The sequence below is a fragment of the Bufo bufo genome, chromosome 4 (assembly GCF_905171765.1).
Source record: "Bufo bufo chromosome 4, aBufBuf1.1, whole genome shotgun sequence".
NCBI classification, from domain to species: Eukaryota; Metazoa; Chordata; class Amphibia; order Anura; family Bufonidae; genus Bufo; species Bufo bufo.
In genome coordinates this window covers 511,140,446-511,162,066 of record NC_053392.1, presented here as the reverse complement: position 1 = coordinate 511,162,066, position 21,621 = coordinate 511,140,446, and the positions used below count along the sequence as shown (strand labels likewise).

At 43.3% G+C, this 21,621-nt stretch overlaps 1 protein-coding gene across 2 annotated transcripts in view; it reads right to left on the bottom strand.

Annotated features, from left to right (window-relative positions):
• SLC24A3 (solute carrier family 24 member 3) overlaps window positions 1-21,621 on the bottom strand; it is a 410,823-nt gene that overhangs the window by 185,781 nt on the left and 203,421 nt on the right. The window lies entirely within an intron of this gene.

The following is a 21,621-nucleotide window of genomic DNA, read 5'->3' as shown; positions in this document are numbered from 1 at the left end:
GTGGCACCAAACAGCGGAACCCCGACTGCCTATAATACTCTGTACAGAGTCTGTGTACATGACATGCGCCTCTGACCATTTTTTTAGGTGGATCCTGATCACATAAAAACATCTTGTGTGAAAGTAGTCCTTAGGTTAGATCAATAATAGTATATGTAACAAAACAGGCAGAAAAGGGAGTTAGTAAAGTTGAGAATTTTTTTGGTCTGAACTGAACATTTTAAGAAGCTTTAAACATATCCTGCGTAGCTGCTTTTAAAGATTCCTGCTGCACTGACTCATCCAAGGGACATTAAAGACAGCTGTTTCAGAAAGGCTGAAACCCCAGTTCCAGTAGTAATGGTTGTTGAGGCAGGTTGAAATCTGGAGAGCATTGACTGAGAAGTCTTGGCAGCCTGGCAGGAGGCCACATGTGCCAACAATCAAATGATTAAGTGTGCTCGTTTTGTAGTTCAAAGAAACTTGCCTGGGTTAAATCTTTTCCATTCATCTGATCCAAAAATGTTTTTACAAATTGCCTGTACCTTTAAAGGACACAAAAGTCCACGCTAGCAGAATCCCTATTCTTCACTTGCTACTTTGTTAAAAGGAAGAAAAGGGGCATGGCTTTCCGAAACATCCTGAGCTGGATGTTCTCCGTTAGTCCCCATGCACACGACTGTATTTTGGATCTGCATTAGATCCGTATTTTTTTGTGATGGGACTCAGTCCCATTTCATCTCAATGTGACCACAAAAAATGCGGACAGCACACCAAGCGCTATTCGCATTCGTATTTCTGTTCAGCAGTCCCGCAAAAAGATAGAACATTTCCCATTCTTGTCCATTTTGCGGAAAAGAATAGGCATTTTTAACATAAGGCGAGACGTGTGGAACAGGAAAATGTGGGACACACTCGTATCCATGTTTTGTGGAGCTACAATTTGTGGAGTGCAAAATGGATACGGTTGTGTGCATGAGGCCTAAGAGAGACGGCTCCTCGTTCTCAGTTTGCAATGTGATGGTGAAATGGAACAGAAGTAAGGACAGACTGGTGTCCATAAGAAGAGCGCTAAGCGGTTGGTAGTTGATATTGCCTTTTGGTGCCACCCAGTTTGCACTCCGGTGTTATCACGTCTGAGATGTCAGGTAACCGACGTGCGGTGTAGAGGGGAGGGAAGAGGAGTACCCTTCCACTAGGGAGAGGAAGGAGTGGTGACCCCTAGCTCACCTGGCACCAGGCTGCCTTGACGTCCCTAGCTGGGCTGCTATCACGTGCCGATCACGTGCCTCGTCCCTGGCTTACCCTGAAATAACCCCTAGGTAGTGAATAGGGCGGTGGGAGCACTAGTCCTCACCACTGACACCTAGGGTAACAACAGGAAAAGGACAAGCAACACAAACACAATCAACAATCCCCAAAGGGAGACAACAACAGTGAACCGGAGATCCAACAGCTCCAGTTCCAACGGCTCCACAGCAACTAATGTCCACCTGAGGTCAGAATAGAAGATCTGGAAGGTCTATTTCTGGCAACAAGGGAAGCAGAAAGGGAGAATATATAGTAGCTGGGAGTGGCTGACAGAGAACAGCTGAATGGAAAAGCTACAGATTCCTAAATGGGATAAAAAGCATAGCAAACCTAAGCAGGAAAACCTGGGCCGGAATTCATTTTCACTATTAGCTCATGGAGTGATCCCTTGAGAAACCGAGCGCGTAGTCACCCGCTGTGACCTTCTGACCCCAGGCACAACAGGGTCACCGATAGGTCGCAACACCCTCATGACAGGTGTCTAGCCACAGTATTCTCCTAGTGCCTATCACAGTACTGGGATTTTTTATTATTCCTCCTCATCTGCTACATGTGGACAACCCATCTGTAGTCACTGACATGCAATTTCCTCTTCCTGTACCGGAGGTCGGCACAAGAGGAAATCCCAAGAGAAATCTGTGCAGAGCACTTCTGCTGGGAGTAGGATGAGCTGTGCTTATGAAGTGCTTCTTACCTCTATATGGCTGATTGTGTATCGCTGATTGATATCGACTACACAATATAACTATTGAGGTACCTACACACATGATGTTTGGCATTTTTCTACCACATATGATGCCATAGAAACTATCTCGCTTTATTCCATACGCGCGATCCTCAGCTTCAGTGCGGGTGACACGGTCACATCCTTAGCAACCTAGTGCAATGCTCTCGATTTGTTACTAGTTACTTTGTCAAGAATCGCATTCCTTTGTAAGTAGCTGGCGCAATGATGCGGAACGGCGATTGCGCCGCCCCCCAAAACTGAACCCCTTAGATGCCGTGTTCATAGCTGATTGCGGCATTTGATGTTAAAATGGAGGCCTTTCAGGGGTTAATCAGGATAAAAAAAAAAACAACACATACTTAGCTTATCCATTTGCTCGTTGAGAGGCCATCTTGATTGAAGAAACCGTGCGAAATCTCACGCGGCGACGTCATCATGCTGGCCGGATGCAGTGACGTTATCACTGATGATGTCAATGTTCCCAGCCAGCGCGGTGATGTACCCCCACGCGAGATTTTGCACGGTTTCCTCTATCAAAGTGACTGTGACCGCCTCTCCACAAGCAAATGGATGAGGTAAGTATGTTTTTTTTTTTCTTTGCCGCCATTTCAGGAAAAATAGGAAATTCGCCTTTGTAGCGAATGAGATTTTTCCAGAAATTTGGATCGAAGTCCAGGGGCATTGCTAGGTTAAAAAATTTGGTGCCTGGGCCCCTGATGTTTTGTCCCAGGCCCCGAATGTCCTGCCTGCTAGATACAACTGTATTGCCATCCTCAGGATGGCAATACAATTGAATCTAATGCACTGGAAGAGCTGAAGGACCTGTGATGACATCACAGGTCATGTGACCAATAAAACAGGCAGTGGTTGAGAAGGAACTGCAATGATGTGACCAGTGCAGGAGAGGACGGCAGTGAAGAGAAGTCCTGGGGGAAGAAGCTGTGGTGAGGTGGAGAGATGGTGTAATGTTATTTACATGGGACTTCATGGCGGAGGGAGGGAAAAAGTGTTATTTACATGGGACTGTATGTTATAGAAGACTAAGGAAGAGATGTTATTTACATAGGACTGTATTTTGAAGGGGGCAGGAGAGATGGTGTGATGTTATTTACATGGGACTGTATGGTGGAGGGAGGAATATAACTACAGGGGGCACAGCAGGGGGCATTATAAATACTGGGGGCACTGTAGGGGTACTATAAATCCAGGGGACACTATAGGCATTCTTACTACTACTGGGGGCTCTATAGGAGTGATTTATAGATCCACCTTATTTCTACTAAGAGCACTATGGGGGCCTTATTATTACTGAGGGGTCTGTAGAGAGCTTTATTACTACTGGGGGAACAATAGGGGGGCTTTATTACTACTGTGGGCTCTGTGAGGGTATTCTTAATACTGGAGGGCTCTTCTACTAATGGGGGTACTCTTGGGGAGCGTTATCACAGTTGGGGGCACTGTAGGGAGCAGTATTACTAATGAGGGCATTCTAGAAGGCAATTACTATTAGTGGGACTTGGAGGAGCACTATTACTATGGGGGGCACTAATATTTCTTCAGGATAGTATTTGGGGGTATTGGGAAGCACAGCAAGCAGCAGTATAAGGCCTCTTTCACACGGGCGTTGCGGGAAAATGTGCGGGTGCGTTACGGGAACACCCGCGATTTTTCCGCACGAGTGCAAAACATTGTAATGCGTTTTGCACTCGGGTGAGAAAAATCGCGCGTGTTTGGTACCCAAACCCGAACTTCTTCACAGAAGTTCGGGCTTGGGATCGGTGTTCTGTAGATAGTATTATTTTCCCTTATAACATGGTTATAAGGGAAAATAATAGCATTCTGAATACAGAATGCATAGTAAAACATCACTGGAGGGGTTAAAAAAAAATAAAAAAATTTTTAACTCACCTTAGTCCACTTGTTCGCGGCCCGGCATCTCCTTCTGGCTTCATCTGATCTCTGTGCAGCAACAGGACCTTTGGTGACGTCATTCCGGTCATCACATAATCCATTACCATGGTAAAAGATCATGTGACGTACCATGTGATGACCGGAGTGACATCATCAAAGGTCCTGTAACTGTATTTAATGCTCACTACAGGTCCTATTCAACAAAGGAGACAGAAGGAGATGCCGGCTACGCGATCAAATGGATTAAGGCGAGTAAAATTATTATTATTTTTTTTAACCCCTCCAGCGCTATTTTACTATGCATTCTGTATTCAGAATGCTATTATTTTCCTTATAACCATGTTATAAGGGAAAATAATAATGATCGGGTCTACATCCCGATAGTCTCCTAGCAACCGTCCGTGAAAATCGCACCGCATCCGCACTTTCTTGCGGATGCTTGCGATTTTCACGCAACCCCATTCACTTCTATGGGGCCTGCGTTGCGTGAAAAACGCAGAATATAGAGCATGCTGCAATTTTCACGCAACGCATAAGTGATGCGTGAAAATCACCGCTCATCTGAACAGCCTCATAGAAATTAATGGGTCGGTATTCAGTGCGGGTGCAATACGTTCACCTCACGCATCGCATCCGCGCGGAATACTCGCCCGTGTGAAAGGGGCCTAACACTGTGGGGACTTGAGGTTGGGGGATGATGATAGAAAAGTGAGGAAGGTAAGATGTCTTTATGTCACACTCTGCAGAGATGAGGCGACTGAAAGAAGTTGTCTGGACCAAATGGAGAAGATGATGACAGAGAAGATCTACATCAGAGGAGACATCACCTGGGAGGCACTGGATGTTAGATGTATGTGCTGCTGTATAGCAAGTACAGCAAAATGCGGTGTGTGGTGGGCGACCTAGAGAACTGGGCCATATTCATTGGGGCTTGGGCCCCGTATCTTTTGAGACCCTAGCAACGCCCTTGTTGAAGTCAATTAATTTGGCTTCGATTCGCTCAACACTAGTTCTGACCTGTTTTTGTCGACTCGTCTTTGTTTGTCTGTCTGTGTGTTTTTTGTCATCTCTGCAGTAGGGACTGTCGTCCAGTTGTGGTTCTGCCATTTAGGGCTTATACTGCAAGTAGGTAGGAACAGCGGTGTGGGAATTGTTTAGGGACTCACTGTGCTCGTCTGTCTCTGCTCTACAGATATTGTAATCTTAAGCTAGATCTTTTATTCACATAATTATTTGCAACATTTCAACCAAAGGAGCAGCTTGCAAGTATTTACAGAAAGAGAAATAACAATTATACAAAATTACAAATTATCCATTAATCAGTTATGTACTTCAGCCATCAGTTCATGATAAACACCTACATGAATATAGTGATCGGCAGGATAATAAATATAAAGTATAAATACAATTCATAAATATAAAACTGATGTGTGGACAAAGCCATGTTCAGGAACTAATGGGGTTATTTATCAAACTGGTGTAAAGTAGAACTGAAGGTGCCTGGTTCAAGACCCATCAGTGACAATTTGGATAAAGGGGGAATAAACACACAGAGGGGTGTTCTCAATCACTAGGGTTGAGCGAACCCGAACTGAAAAAGTTCGGGATCGTACCAAACTTTGCGAGTTCAGGTACCCGGACCAGAACCTTTTCACTGAAGTTCGGGTTCGGTGTTCGGGTGATTTTATTCTTTTCCATTATAACATGGTTATATTTAAAAATAATAGCATTCATAAGAGCTAAATAAAATGGCCATTGAGGGGTTAAAAAAATAAAATTAAAAATCACCTCATCCACTTGATCGCGCAGCCGGTATCCTCTTTTTTCTTCTTGACTTGCAAAAGGACCTGCGATGACGTCACCGTGCTCACAACGTGCTATTATTTTCCGTTATAACCATGTTATAATGGAAAATAATAAAGTGAAGTTCGGGTCCCCATTGACTTTAATGGGGTCCGGGTTCGCTCAACCCTATCAATCACTATTATAATGCTCAATGCCCTAGTTATATGGCGGAATGACTTATTTTAACCTCTTCCATACTATACATGTACAGTCTAAGGCTGGGTTCAGACCTGAGCGTATTTGATATGCGCGTTTAACGCGCGTTTTTGTCGCGCGTTTTTATGCACGTTTTTTGCAATAGTAAACGCGCGTTTGACGCGCGTTTGTGTGATTGACTGCAGTGTCCTATGGCCACAAACGCGCGTCAAAACGCCCCAAAGAAGCTCAAGAACTTGTTTGAGCGTAGGGCGTTTTTCAGCGCGTTCAAACGCGCTGGAAAACGCTCAAGTGAGAACCAGGGCCATAGGGAAGCATTGGTTTTCATGTGTTGAGCGTTTTACAGCGCGTTTGAACGCGCTGTAAAATGCTCAAGTGTGAACCCAGCCTAAGGGAGCAGCGATCAAACAATCGCATATTAGAGTCCCCTAGGGTGAATTTAAATAAGTGAAAAGAAATGAAAAAACGTTTTTAAAACTTTAAAAAGATTAAAAAAAATATAAAAATTCTAATCTGCCCCTTTCCCCATAATAACAAAACTACGGTAAACAATAAATAAAGATCATTGTCATTGTTGCGCACAAAGTGCCCAGGTGCCCGTAAATGCATTTATTCCGTACTGTGAACTCCATAATGGAAAATAAAATCAAAACTGGGGATTCACATTTTTTGTTGCTTCATCTCCCAAAAAAAAAAAAGGGAAAAAAAGGATCAAAAAGGTATATTCCAAAATGGTATCAATAAAAACAACAGATTAACAAAATAATCTAATCAAGGAACAACAGCCTAAAAAAAAAAAAGAAAAACACGGACACAGCCTTTTTTTTTTTTTGCACAGACACAGGAAAAAAGTCGCCTATTTTTACAGACTGTCCTGAAATCTCTGGACGATTGGCAACCCTGGCTCACTGATATGGGTGTGCTTGGTCACAGTATTTTATAATCGTGTATTAGTCCATTATACGATATGGTTAGCTATTTTATACATGAATATATCAAATAAATTATACCTTTAAATGTCAAACAGCTGTATACAGAGTTATTACTAGGCAGACCTTTATTAGTGGTGTCCTTTGTTCTGCCGCTGATGTTGCCATGGAAACAGTGATGTCATTGTCATCCTAGGCAAGTTCGTCATAGAGTGCAACATTAAGACTGTACGGAATAACATGCACAGAAATCTAGTAGATAACTGATATCCAGAAGCCATGTAATACCCTTTACAGGAGCATCCGTGTTACCAGATCAGCTGGTTACATCACCTGCAGACTGTGAGTTAATTGAAATACAGCATAGGTCACACTTCGAGAGTAATTGCTTTAACACGATATTTCTCTAGACATTCTGAAAGGAGTATTTTAAGCTACTAACCTTAGAATATAAATGACCTCGTGATTTATTAATAGGAGAAAGTGTAAAGCAAAATGCTTGGTAATGTGTGCTTACTATACTGTATACAAATATAATGAGTGGAATCACTTAAAGGGGAATACAATATAGTTTATTCATTGTATTCTAATAAAGCATTTGCCAATATAGTTCTGTATTGAAATGGGGCGAGTATGGCTTCCTTTATTTTATCACATTAAAGGAGCCGCTCAAATTTTTATTAAACGTGGGCAAAATATATGCTGTATATATAGGATTTGAAAGGAATTATCACTTTCAAGAGAATCTCTCCATAATATATACAGTTCTGTATGTGTCCCAGGAGATCAGCCATGTCCCTCCTGCACCTTGTCACAATCCTATGTCTGGCCGTAAGATAGCTGGTTGTAGTAGTAGCCTCCCCCGCTGCTCTGTCTGTTAGAGCTACACGCCCTCTTAGCTCAGCTCTACCCCACATCTGCTTATCAGCCTAAGGCCTCATGCACACGACCGTTGTGTGTTTTGCGGTCCGCAAACCGCGGATCTGCAAAACACGGATGACGTCCGTGTGAGTTTTCGCAATTTGCGCGGACAGCCTTTAATATAACTGCCTATTCTTGTCCGCAAGAATAGGACAGGTTATATTTTTTTTGTGGACCACGGAACGGAGCAACGGAGGCGGACAGCACACGGAGTGCTGTCCGCATCTTTTGCAGCCCCATGGAAGTAAATGGGTCCGCATCCGAGCCGCCAAAATGGCGGCTCGGATGCGGACCAAAACAACGGTCGTGTGCATGAGGCCTAAACTGGAAGAAATCAGCAGGAAATTCTGCCTGGAACGAAAAAAAGCAAAGTGTACATGAGATTTGTCTATTCGTATACACTTTGTTGGTTCTGTATTATGCTGCAGTTTTTCCGCACGAGAACGCAATCTGCTACGTATGTGTGCAGGTAGCCTTACCGCTCCTTAAAGAAAGCATTTAAAGCCAGTGAATACTGTATAACAGTCAGGGCATGAAATAACCTGCCATATAAATGCTCCGAATGCACTACATGAAGAAATTTGTTTTGGTGAAGCAGAATTTGCTTCCTAAATATGCTTGAGCTAAATATAAGAAGTCTGGAAACAGATGTTTTCATTTTCTCCCCCTTAGGGTCCATTCACACGTCCGTTGTTTCTTTCCTGATCTGTTCCGTTTTTTGCGGAACAGATCTGGACCCATTCATTTTTTAATGGGTCCTGAAAAAAAATCTGACATTGAGCTGTCCGTTTTTTTTCAGGACCCATTGAAAATGAATGGGTCCAGATCTGGTCCAGATCTGTTCTGCAAAAAACGGAACAGATCAGGAAAGAAACAACGGACGTGTGAATAAGGCCTTAATCTGTAAAATGAGTCACTGAGTGTTTGATTCCTTACATTCAACTTGGAGGGATAAGTGATAGCAAATGAAGCAAGAACGGCCATGCTTTGGTGCGCATGGAGCGATTCAAATAGGAAGCAAATGATGTTTTAAAAGTTTTCAGACTATGACATTTAAATTGCATTAATTGGCTGAGCTATAAATCCAGTAGCGGGACTGTAGGTATGGTGTTTACTTCATTTTCTAGCGAGCTGACTTATGTGATAGGATGGCAAATGAAATAAGATTGTGAAATGAGGCTGCTTACTTTACGTAAAACACTTTTATTCATTAAAGGGAATGTCTGAGTTCGATAATAACACGGACAGCCCCTGTAAATAGGCTAAAATAACAAAATAAGCCATTCTCACCCCTTTTCTCCACTGACACTTCCAGTAATGATCTCAGATCCTCCCCGCTGCTGTTTGTTATCCTGGCTGCAGCAGTGGTGTTCCGTACATACAGGTCACCGCTGTGTGAGCTCCCTGTGCCCGCTCTGTGTGTGATCCCTGTGCCCACTATGTGTGCTTCCTGTGCCCCCCGTGTGACCCCACTGTGTGAGCTCCTTGTGCCCCCTGTGTGCGCTCCCTGTGCCCGCTCTGTGTGTGATCCCTGTGCCTGCTATGTGTGCTTCCTGTGCCCCTGTGTGACCCCACTGTGTGAGCTCCCTGTGCCCCCTGTGTGCGATCCCTGTGCCCACTATGTGTGCTTCCTATGCCCCCATGTGACCCCACTGTGTGAGCTCCCTGTGCCCGCTGTGTGCGCTCCCTGTGCCCCCCCCCGTGTGACCCCACTGTGTGAGCTCCTTGTGCCCCCTCTGTGTGAGCTCCCTGTGCCCCCTCTGTGTGTGATCCCTGTGCCCCCGTATGACCCCACTGTGTGAGCTTCCTGTGCCCCCTCTGTGTGCGCTCCCTGTGCCCCCCCTGTGTGAGCTCCCTGTGCCTGCTGTGTGCGCTCCCTGTGCTCCCTCTGTGTGTGATGCCTGTGCCCACTATGTGTGCTTCCTGTGCCCCCCGTGTGACCCCACTGTGTGCGATCCCTGTGCCCACTATGTGTGCTTCCTGTGCCCCCCCATGTGACCCCACTGTGTGAGCTCCCTGTGCCCGCTGTGTGCGCTCCCTGTGCCCCCTCTGTGTGTGATCCCTGTGCCCCCTCTGTGTGTGTGATCCCTGTGCCCACTATGTGTGCTTCCTGTGCCCCCACTGTGTGAGCTCCCTGTGCCCCCACTGTGTGAGCGATCCCTGTGCCTCCCCCCCCCCCCCCCCCCGTGTGACCCCACTGTGTGATCTCCCTGTGCCTCTGTGTGAGCTCCTTGTGTCCTGTGGGTGTCACGGCCTATGGTGTACGCTGTGACACTGTTGCCAAACTTGCGGTTGCCTTGGACAGATGTAACAACCAGACAAGGAGCTTAACTCCAGCACACACCAAGGCTGGAGTACAACTGACTCCTGACCTAAAGCCACAGGTTTAAGAAGCACAAGTGACCACACCCAGCAAGGTAGTTAACCCTTACATCACCAGACAGGGGAAGGAAGCCACTTAAAGGGGAAGTGCACACCAAACCACGTAACCACCGGCAACAGCATGCGTGGCAACCATGTCACGGCAATCACCCAGAAGGCCGACACACTGCCACTGCATGCTCTCACAGCAACACGTTGCCGCGGGCAACCGCAAGTGTGGCAACAGCGTACACCATAGGCCGTGACACTCCCACCCCTCAAAGCCCCCCCAACAAAAAAAAAGGGGAACTAAACAGAACACCCAAAAAACAACAGGGCGGGAAAATAACAGAATCAGCGTCAGTGCAAGCAAGTCTCTAAAAGACTGCTGCCAGCCCCCGGAACCACCTAGAAACGAGGCAGCCAGCCACCATACAGCTCAGAGAGACCGCACTGAACACTGAGTCCACCTCAGACCCAGTTCACACAAGGTTGCTGCGAGCAAGCATTCCCAACCTGCACACAGCCAGTACACCACAGGAATGCAGCCAGCACACAACGCAAGTGACAAAACCACTAAGACATGGACAAGGGGAAGTAAGAAGATTCAGCGTCAGAGCAAGGATGTCTCTCTAAGACTGCCGCCAGCCCCTGGAGCAACAAACAGGAACCAGGGCACCAGCCACCAAACAGCCCAGAGAAACTGCACTGAACACTGCGTCCACCTCAGACACGGTTCACACCAGGTAGCTGCAGCATGCATCCCCCCAGCACACAGCCAGTACACCAAAGGAATGCATCCAGCACACAAAACAAGCACCTGAACCACTGAGAAATGGACGAGGAGAAACGCAAACACAAGTGACGGTTCACACCAACTGCAACCAACTGTCACAGGGAACCGCACTGTTAACAGCGTCTCACCTTTCACCCTCCCTCCGGAGGATAAGAATGTGTGCCAGAAAATCGGCAGGCGACACATGCTGGGCCCTCTTCCGAAGGCTCCAAGCAAGGAGCCTTTGTGGTCATACTGTCACTGGAAAGATGGTAAAGCCAGGAGCAGTGAACCACCAGCACACACCAAGCCTGGAGGAACACCCAGCTACAGGCTTCCAGCAGAGACTAAATAGCCCAAGCAGCCACACCCGCAAACACATAAACCCAGTGTTCACAAAACACTAGGAAGGGAGTTAACCCTTCCAACACCAGACAGAGGAAGGTAGCCACTTAAAGGGGAAGTGCACACACAAGCAAACTAAGCAACACGTTACAACCGGCAACAGCATGCATGGCAACCATGTCACAGCAATCACCCAGAAGGCCGAGACCCTGCCACCGCATGCTCTCACAGCAACACGTTGCCGTGGGCAACCGCAAGTGTGGCAACAGTGTCACAGCGCAAACCAAAGGTCGTGACAGTGGGCTCCGTGTGACTCCGGGGCACAATCAAACAGCATGCTCGTGTGGTGCTTGTGACGTGGCCGTGCTGCGTTTAATTACCACATGGCTTCTTAGGGAACGACCACACAGATCGGATGGGCTGCGCTTGGGATGTGGCCACCTGCAGGCCTGAGTCCCACACGGCCGTATGGGCTACAGTTGAATCCTATTAACTAATTACAACCTCACTGTTTCTTGTGCCTTCGCTGGTAGTGGCTGTATGGTTTGGTTACCACATGGCCACTGCCAATGAAGACAGAAGACACAAAGCAGTTGTAATAGGATGCAGCTGTGGAACGTACAGCCCCGCAATACTTGGCTGCAGGTGGCCACATCTCAAGTTTAGCATGGCCTCTCCATGTGTTCGCACCCTAACACATGTCCTCAATTGTCAGTCAATATATTGTGGCATGCCATGTGAGAAGGTAATATTAGTGGGGGGTATGTGATCTCAGACCCTCACCTAGGCCTAGAACAAAGGGCTGTGGTGAGTGTAATTTTTTCAAACAACTTTGGAACTGGTAGCTTCCTCAGTACTAGGTTCAAAAGTTCTACTGTACATGTTGTAGGCAATCAAGTACATTACATAGGGGTAATAAGGGGTAGATAGACAGACAAACACAGATAGATAGATAGATAGATAGATAGATAGATAGATAGATAGATAGATATGAGGTAGATAGAGATATAGATAGGGATATGAAATAGATAGAGATAGATATATAGACAGATGTTAGCTATAGAGATAGAAAGGTAGGGTTTCTGTCTGAGGGTAGTTTGGGGGGTTGGTGGCTGTATGGGTGCCTGGCAGGAGGTGTAGAAGTACAATGGCCAGCCTATCAAGTGGTAAGAGTCATAAAACCAGGCCAGAGGTAGAATAAATGTCTCTTTTCTTGAGCGCAAAATAGGAGCTATAGTACATGCAACAATAATCTGTATCAGTGCAAATCCGTTTCCCATATGTCGAGGTATGGAGGCTGGCAAAGTGGCAAATAATGGCTCTTGGTATGCTATCTTGCTAATGTCTCTCTCTCTCTCTAAAATCTCTGGCTACTGAATGGATACAGGTCTTTAGAGGCATGTTTGACCAGTACATGGTTAAAGGGAACCTGTCACCGGGATTTTGAGTATAGAGCTGAGGACAAGGGTTGCTAGATGGCCGCTAACACATCCGCAATACCCGGTCCCCATAGCTCTTTTATTGTGTAAAAAACCCAATTTGATACATATGCAAATTAACCTGAGATGAGTCCTGTCCCTTACTCATCTCACGTACAGGACACATCTCAGGTTAATTTGCATATGTATCAAATCGTTTTTTTTTACACAATAAAAGCACACAGAGCTATGGGGACTGGGTATTGCGGATGTGCTAGCGGCCATCTAGCAACCCATGTCCTTAACTCTATACACAAAATCCCGGTGACAGGTTCCCTTTAAGAGTGATGAATGTCTTAACTGTAATCCCTTATAAGCAGCAGTCTGGGTATAAGTGTGGTCACAGTTTATTTTGCTCACTTCTACGCTTTAGCCATGCAGATTCCACGTTCTTGTTGATCTTTCTCTCTTTCTTCCTCTTTCTGTAGCAGAAGCAGTAAATCTCTACAGAGATCATTTAGTCTCTGGATCCTGAGGGCCTAAGGAGAAGGAACACATCCACTTGCTCCCTTCCCCCTCACTCACTAGACTAGAACTCCTCCTCTAGACTGGAAATAGGACCATCCCACTCCAACCAAGAGGGGAAGAACAGGGGGGGTTAATGCTGTCCTTGACCACCATATCATGTCATGATTACATAACATACCAATAGGAACAAACCATTTTCAGATACCCAGTGTACCGGGGAACTGCAGATAGATATAAGATAAAGAACAACATGAAAATAAGGAGATAATAAGAAACAAGAATATTGTACTTATAGTTTCTGCCTATCATCTGTGTACTCATTACACCCCAGTAACAGATTTGTTCTGCATCATTATTGTTGCTTGGTATTTTACACTATCATTCACAGCTCACTTTCACTTTCTAAAATAAGCTAATGACTATTTCACGGCATCAAATTTGACAATTTACCCTCATTTACCTTCCCTTTATAATATCTTTCTTGAGGACTATTCGGTTATTTAAAAAAAATAGTATTTGTTGAACTGGTTTCTGTTACTTAGAAACTGATAGCCTATTATCAGGATAGGTCATCAATATCAGATCGGTGAGGGTCCGATCTGGAAATCCTCACTGATCAGCTGTATCAGAGGCGGCCGCCAGTGCTGGAAACTATACAGTGTATGGAATGCTCTGTCCAGTATGTAGTTTTCGGCACTGGCATGCTACAACTTGAATGGGAACTGAAGTGCAGTACCCCAGCACCGCCACTACACAGTTGATGGAACCTTGCGCTTTTGACTCAGCTAGCACTGCTTGAAACAACCAATTGCTAGAGTTGTGAGGGTCGGAGGATAGGCCATCAATATCTAAGTACTGTGGGGTTTCGCTCTGGTAGATAGGGTAAGCGGGCACAGTACAGAGGCAAAATATAAGTTCTTACTCAAAACGTCAATGTTTATTCACACTTGAGGCAATTGCACAAAACAACACGTAACTTTGCAGTCTTGGTGTTAATTCATACACAATGGAAAGTTCATATAACACAAGTCACCTTGCTGGCAGTTCTGCCTCCAGTAGTCCACAGCAGTCTTTAGGGGGCCTGCTTCCCCAGCGTGCAGCTCTCAGCCCTCCAGCACGGCACAAAGCCTCAGATCCCAAAAAACAGAGACATCTCTGCTGAGCCCAGCAGTCTATTTAAGGACAACCAGGTGCTGCCAAAACCCGGCCTGGACCGTGGGGAGTAGTCACCCACCCAGCACTTTGACTACTCCCAGTAAGAGCCGTCCCGGATCAGCTATTTCCAGCCATACTAGCTATCAAGGTGTCAAACAGCAACTGCTGCTGACACAGAAAACTGTCTCTTACTCCACCTAGGCCAGGAACCTCGGTGACACATACCTATCATCTACGATGATTCCTTGTACCTTCTTACAGTACCTTAAAACTGTTTTAACCAATATAAAACACATGTGTGGTTTATTTTCTCACAAATTTTAAGACCCTTATTATTATAATACTGCTGTCAGTCATAGCTGTTTATATTCAGAGGATAAAAACATGGCCTGATATAACATATACAAAAAAAAAGAGAGAACCTAAGGAGGTCGTCTAAGAAGACACTTCTCCATCAGCCCAGCACATAACATGCCAGATAATCTTTCAGGGTAGTTTACATCTAAAAGACATGGTATCACTGTCACGCTTTGGTGTGGGAGGGAAACACCACACCGAGCATAAGAGGGAATGGGGGAACAGGGAATCAGGCCTGAGAACTAGGGAAGAAAGATGGACAAACCCTCACCAAAATCCTAACTGACTACCAGTATGAACAGACCCCAGAGGTAGGTGTGTTCATACATAGGAATACCTAGAGTCCTATCTAGCCCTATAGGAGCCTGGTACTAATGGGGTATGGTCTGACAGTGGTGTGGTGTATAGCTTGGGTCAGTATGTACTGCATTATGTTAACCATATATTATACGGTAACTTGGTATAGCCTGGTACTATGTTCTGATCTTGCAGTATTGTTTGTTGCATAATACTAGTATTGGGCATCTATGTAACATACTTTTTTGTGATGCCCTTTCATCAACTCTATTGATGCACTTTATACAGTACTTTTAAGCCTAGTAGAAGCAACACTTGATATCTGTTGTTATTTACATACTGTGGTCAGCAATAGTATTATATGTATGCATTGTTCATACTACCTTATGGATATGTTTGCACTTGCACTTTACATTGATGAACTAATATCACCATATACCTCCAACCTATGAGATTTTAAATGTTCTTAATCATGTGAAGCCAGATTTTTGTATTTATGAAATGTTTAATAAAAATTTTGATTATTTGAATATATACTGTGTGGTGAAATTACTGTTTGTTTAAATTTTGATCCATATATTTTCTATTATTGGTTCTAATGGCAGGGACGAGACTACCTGTTCCTCCAAAAGGAAGGACGAACAGAAGTCTCCTTCAAGCCTAATAAAAACAATAGGGAAATGCAACACACAGAACCCAAACAAAATACAAAAGGGAAAGGAAAGGGAAACTAAAGCTATAAACTGCATAGCATAGTGGGAGAAGCAACAATAAATAAGGAAGGTTAAATGACCACATTAGCAACACCTGAGGCAAGGGGTGTGGCTATTACCAGAAACAACACAGACGCCTATTCATCCACAAGGAAAACCTGTCAGATCAAACCACGTGTTACCAGTCTCACCAATCTCCTGCCACCTGTCCCGGGAACGTCCGTGACAATCAGGTTGTCATTCCGTATGCTATGATATCATATAAAAATTATACATATACTGGGGAAGAAAAACAAATCTTTACAGGTGAGCACTGCTGCTTAATTGATTTTCCATACTGTAAATGTCATGGCTTTTTGGAGCGGACATGGTTCCTTACTCAAATCTATTACATATAGGTCACCTATTATATCATATGTTCTGTAATATAGTGTCTGCATTATGGCAAAATGCATTATGATCATAGTTGTACATATTTGTACATAGTACTTTAGGTAAAACCTACTGCGTTATCTGTAGTCAGGGAAGGAAAACCACAAGACATTAAAAGGGTTGTCCTATCTGGACATTTATGGCATATCCACAGGATAGACCATAAATGTCTGACACATGCGGGTCCCACCTCTTGCGCCCATCCCTATTTTGAGAACGGGCCTCATCTTGTACCACCATAAATGGAGAGGTGGCCATGTGTTCATGGTTCTCTCAATTTACTTCTAAATACACTTTAATTTAGCGGAACACACTTTCCTGGCGATTTTCATAACCAACACATAAGTGAATAGAGAGAGCTGTGCACCATGGCAGAGGACAAAGCCTATTTTTTGAACAGGAGTAGATTCCCAGAGGTTGGACCCGCATCTATTTTGGACTTTAATGCCATAACCTGTGGATATTCTATAAATAAAGAACCAGACGCGTGGTTCTGAAACTCAACCAAGGGCTCAAAGTATAAAAAAGTTTTGAAACAATAAATCAGTACGGTATTTATAATTTCTGAGGTCCAGTCTACACTGAGGTATGAATTGGTTTTCTATGCCTACCCTCAAAACACAGAAGACTTGTAAGTGTTGGGTATCCTGCAAGCACTGTACCTTTTTCTATTATTAAAACTATTAAACTTTAATGTTTAGACCTTGTAGCTCTAATAACCCAAAGGCCTTCAAATAGTGTTTGATGTCTGAAAGCGCTGTGTGTTGGTGTGTACTTGTGTATTAAAGGATCAGCATCTTGCTGACTGTAATGATGGGTGATGTCAGCCTGTATTTGGGGTGTGTGAACTGTGTTTGGTGTGTGATTTATGGTCAATTTGCAGCCACGGTAGAAGGTGCATTCAAGATAGAGAGAGTGGAGATTTATCAACCTCTTCCATTTGTGCCCATGTCTAGTAATGAGCGAAATAGGCAATATTCGAATTTGCGATATTTTGCGAATTTTTGGCCGAATATGCGCCATAAATTAGCAAATTCGAGAATTTGTGATTTCCAGTCATTGTTTACATCATTGCGAAAATCGGCAATGTAATATATTCGAGATAAATTCGCGATTAGAAGTCATCCTAGAGCGCTGTCCTCTACGTACACTGTAATATCAGACTTATCAATGTATGTGCATAGTAAATGTAATGCTCTCAAAGCTTTCCAGAATTTCAAAGGCTTAAGGCTATTAAAAAACCTCTTTGTTATTTTACATTACAGATTCTGTTAACAACATTAACCTGATTTAATCAGCATTTTGTAAACCAACCATTTTTTATTTTATTGAAGGATTAATTTTAAGCGTTGCTTTAGATTTCAGAACAAACAGTCTGGTATGCCGAGAGTCTGCCTGATCACTTGCTGAAACGGCTCTGCCTACTCAGATTATTCATTCCAGGCAGTAAAGCATGCTGAATGTTCTCGGCAGCTGTTCCTTATTTTCTGACATCTCTGATTTGCAAGATGATTTGCTCAGCAGAGCTAGCTGAAATCAAAATTGGGTATGTCAAAGTAGATCTCCATTCATGAAGTACACAGTGGAGTGAAAAAACTGTAATAAAAAGTGAAAATAGGTGGAAATTCTATCATTATATTAACTTGGGAAATAACTGAACAATCCAATAAAAGAAAACAATATCATCTAGTAGCAATGTGAGGCTGGTGCTCCACATATGCTGGTGCTGACTGTTAATGGCTACATGGTTTAGGCACAGGAACTGCACTTTCATTAACCATCAGCAACAAGTGAATACTTTATCCATTTGAAGGCCCTTGGGCTGTTGGACACACGTTGGCCACACGACCGCCGCTACATTGGACACTACCCTTACAACTAAAGGGATTGTTTTATGTAAATAAAGCTGTAGAATATAAATTGTTTAGCCCCTTCCAATTCAAAAGATTTTTAAACTGGTTTAGGACCAGGGTAATTCTTATGAGTCAGTTAAATAGTTATAACTTTTTTATTTGTTGGGCTAGCAATTAGAAGCTGCGGTGGATCCGCTGAAAGTTATGTAGAGGCCGCTGCTCTACATAACTGAGGCAGATCCACCACCAGCGCAGGGCCTTATTAAGACTGGCGTCTAAAACGCCCATATTAATAAATATGCCCCACAATTTCAGCTTTTTTTATAATTTAAAAAAATAGTAAAACGAGATGAGGATCCCGAACAGATCCCCTTTCCCCTCTTTAAAAATATAATTCTATACTGTATATGTATATGAAAATAGGTTTCTAAACTAGACAACCTCAAGTTGACAGTGCTACATTAACAATGTTATTATTACTACTACTACTACTACTACTACTACTACTACTACTACTACTACTACTAATTGCTGCTGTTATTGAAATGCTATCTTTAGCTTAGGATACTCTAATTCTTAAAGTGACCAAAGGTATAGTTGCCTAGTTCCTGCTGTTCTGGATATCTATGAGGGTGTTCATGAGGGTAGCTCCTGTACAGGAAAAAAAACTTTCCATAGATCTCTGAAGCAGAGGGAACCATGCAAGCATCATTTTGAGGATGGGATGGGTACCTACATTTACACATATTGACTTAGAGGCCACTTTTTAAGTATTGTTCCCTAATTTTTTGGACTGAACTCACTAAAGGATATAATCATGTAATAAGCTGTAAAAAAAACAAAAAAACACCATGTTTTAAGCACTGTCTCCATTTTCTGGGAGAAACAACTGTAAAGTAGAAGCCCAAAAATTATTTCTGTAAGTAGAAGGAATGGTAACCAGCTATTTATTTTCATCATTTCTTTCTGCCTGACTGCTTTTTAACTCAACTGCATTCAATCAGAGCTGTTAGTTTACCAGCAATGGCTAAAGGGAGTTTGTGGCAGCCCAAGACACACCTCCTGCCCCATCACTGGTTAAGGCTGCAGGAGTCTCCCTCCCCTGCAGTTCTGCCTCCTCAGATTGGCTGCATTGTATAAACACAAGTCCATTCCATGCCCACCAGGACGTCAGTGCACATAAGATCTGATTACTATTACAGCAAGAGCAGAATGATTATATAGTACAGATTACTAATCCACCAGTGAGAAAAAGATTATCAGGAAATTACTGAAGGGAATGAGCCTTAGGGTACTTTCACACTAGCGTTATTCTTTTCCGGTATTGAAATCCGGTAAAGGGTCTCAATACCGGAAAAAAACGCATCAGTTTTGCCCTAATGCATTCTGAATGGAAAGCAATCCGTTCAGTATGCATCAGGATGTCTTTCGTTCCGTCCCTTGTACGGTATTTGACCGGACAAAATACCGAAGCATGCTGCAGTATTTTTTCCAGACAAAATCCCGGAGCAATACCGGCATTAATTTCTATAGAGATGTATTAATGCCGGATCGAGTACCAAGTGTTCCGGAAATTGCCGTATCTGGTTATCTGGTCTGCACATGCGCTGGGACATAGGAGGAGATATTTTTTCTTTTTATCTTTAAATACTGGATCCGTTATTCCGGATGATACTGGATGACACGGATCTGATATTTCACCAGATCCATCTAACGGATCCGGAAAAAAGGGCTTTCCGTTTGTATACAGATTGCCGGATCTGGCAGGCAGAATCAAAAAATGCTTGTGTGAAAGTACCCTTAGTAAAGGGAAGCCTGGAAGCTCATTTTAACTGAATTTATTATTCCATATTTTAACAGTTGCATTTCTTTCAGAATTTTTTGATGATTCGACTTGGGCAAATTTTGGGAGAGAGAAAGAGAGAACAAGAGATAGAGAAATGAATGAGACAGAGAAATTTATAAAAAAAAAAATTAAGAATGATTGGGAATTTAAAAGCGGCCATAGAAAAAAATGAAATAAAAGTGGATCTATTTTGTAGGCGAATCCAAAGTGACATAATCCAGGCGAACACAAGTAGGAAGGGGCCAGCAATTCCTTAGTGCAACACAAAATACCTTCTCAGCAGAACTAAATACCAGATTGCACCACAAAATACTGCCACCCTCACTACAGTATTCAACTATATCCCCTTCCTGAGGACAATTATACAGTTGAATTCAGATGGGCACCTGCAGCCACAGGCCAAGTATATGTACCTGGTGCTCCTAGCATCAATTAATGCTGAGCGCATCAGATTATGTGATTGTATGTATGAGGTGAGTTCAGATGACCCAATGGGTATTGTCTCCCTGGGAAATTTTTCTGCAGGGTCTATGGCCAATCTGCCCCTAGAGACCTCAGAGTGTCATCCACAAATTTTTCAGGCAAATTGGCGCACTTTTGATTTGGGTAGAATTGATTTAGACCTGAATCAAATGGGTCAACTGATTCAACCAAATTGAACCCGAATCAAATTATGAGCAATTCACTCTTTTCTATTCAGTTGATTTTTTTTGTATCTTGAACACTGTCAGTAGATGGAACAACTGATTTGGAAGATACAGGTTTTGCAGCAAACAGGCTGTTTTCCGGACAAGTAACCGAACAGGAAATTTCTTAAGATTCAGTCACCTCCATTTGTTAGAGTCAGAGAAAGTATTAAAGTGATATCAAGAAATTATTTCAATCAGTAATGATGCCTCTTGATATCTCGCGCTGCTGTTAATTGCCAACTTTACAAAAACTCCAGTATTTAGGATGTATAAAATGATATCTTGTGTCCTCTCTTTTATTATATTATAGTGCTGTCAAGTTGTCAACACTTTTCTGAGCGCTTTTGTTTCTTTTCTTTATGCTGCTCTGCTGATATAGCATTTTACATGTGGCAACACCGCTATTCCTAGTTCAGTGATAACAAAACAACATGATGCTGAGATCGACAGAAAAAAAAAACTTACTGGAAAAGATGAAAAGATACAATCAGCTGACTCAATGGATAATGTTAGAACTATTTGGATGTCTTTTCAGCTAAGTTCCATATACAAGGTCATAAGCATGTAGAGGGAATGCATAGTTAGTGCATAACTTGGGACTAATGGTCTTATTTGGTTAGTATAAGCATCTTTAGCTGATGTCCTAACATTCAAGGGAATATTTAATTAAAACAATTATTTTCTATTCTAAACATATTTTTTTATATTTTGGTGAACTTTTTAAAAAAAATTCCATGTCATTGAAATTTTAAAAATAACCTAAAATCTTGCATCTTTCACTGAGCCTCACAGTACACTAACACTTCCTGTTCTGTCACTTCTCAGTCATCATCTCATAATCATCACCAACCTACTTTATATATCACAAAGAATCTCCTACTGGCAACAGGAGATTGTCACTGCTCACCCCTCCCCCTTCATGCACAATGACCTCTTTAAAAGTCACAGATAATATCTAGAAAAGGCTCTTATAGAAGTCAAGGAGGGACATTAATCAAGTCTGGCGTAGCCATACGCGAGTCTTGATCTCCTTGCACTGGCGTGAGATGCACCTAATTTATTAGGGGCATCTC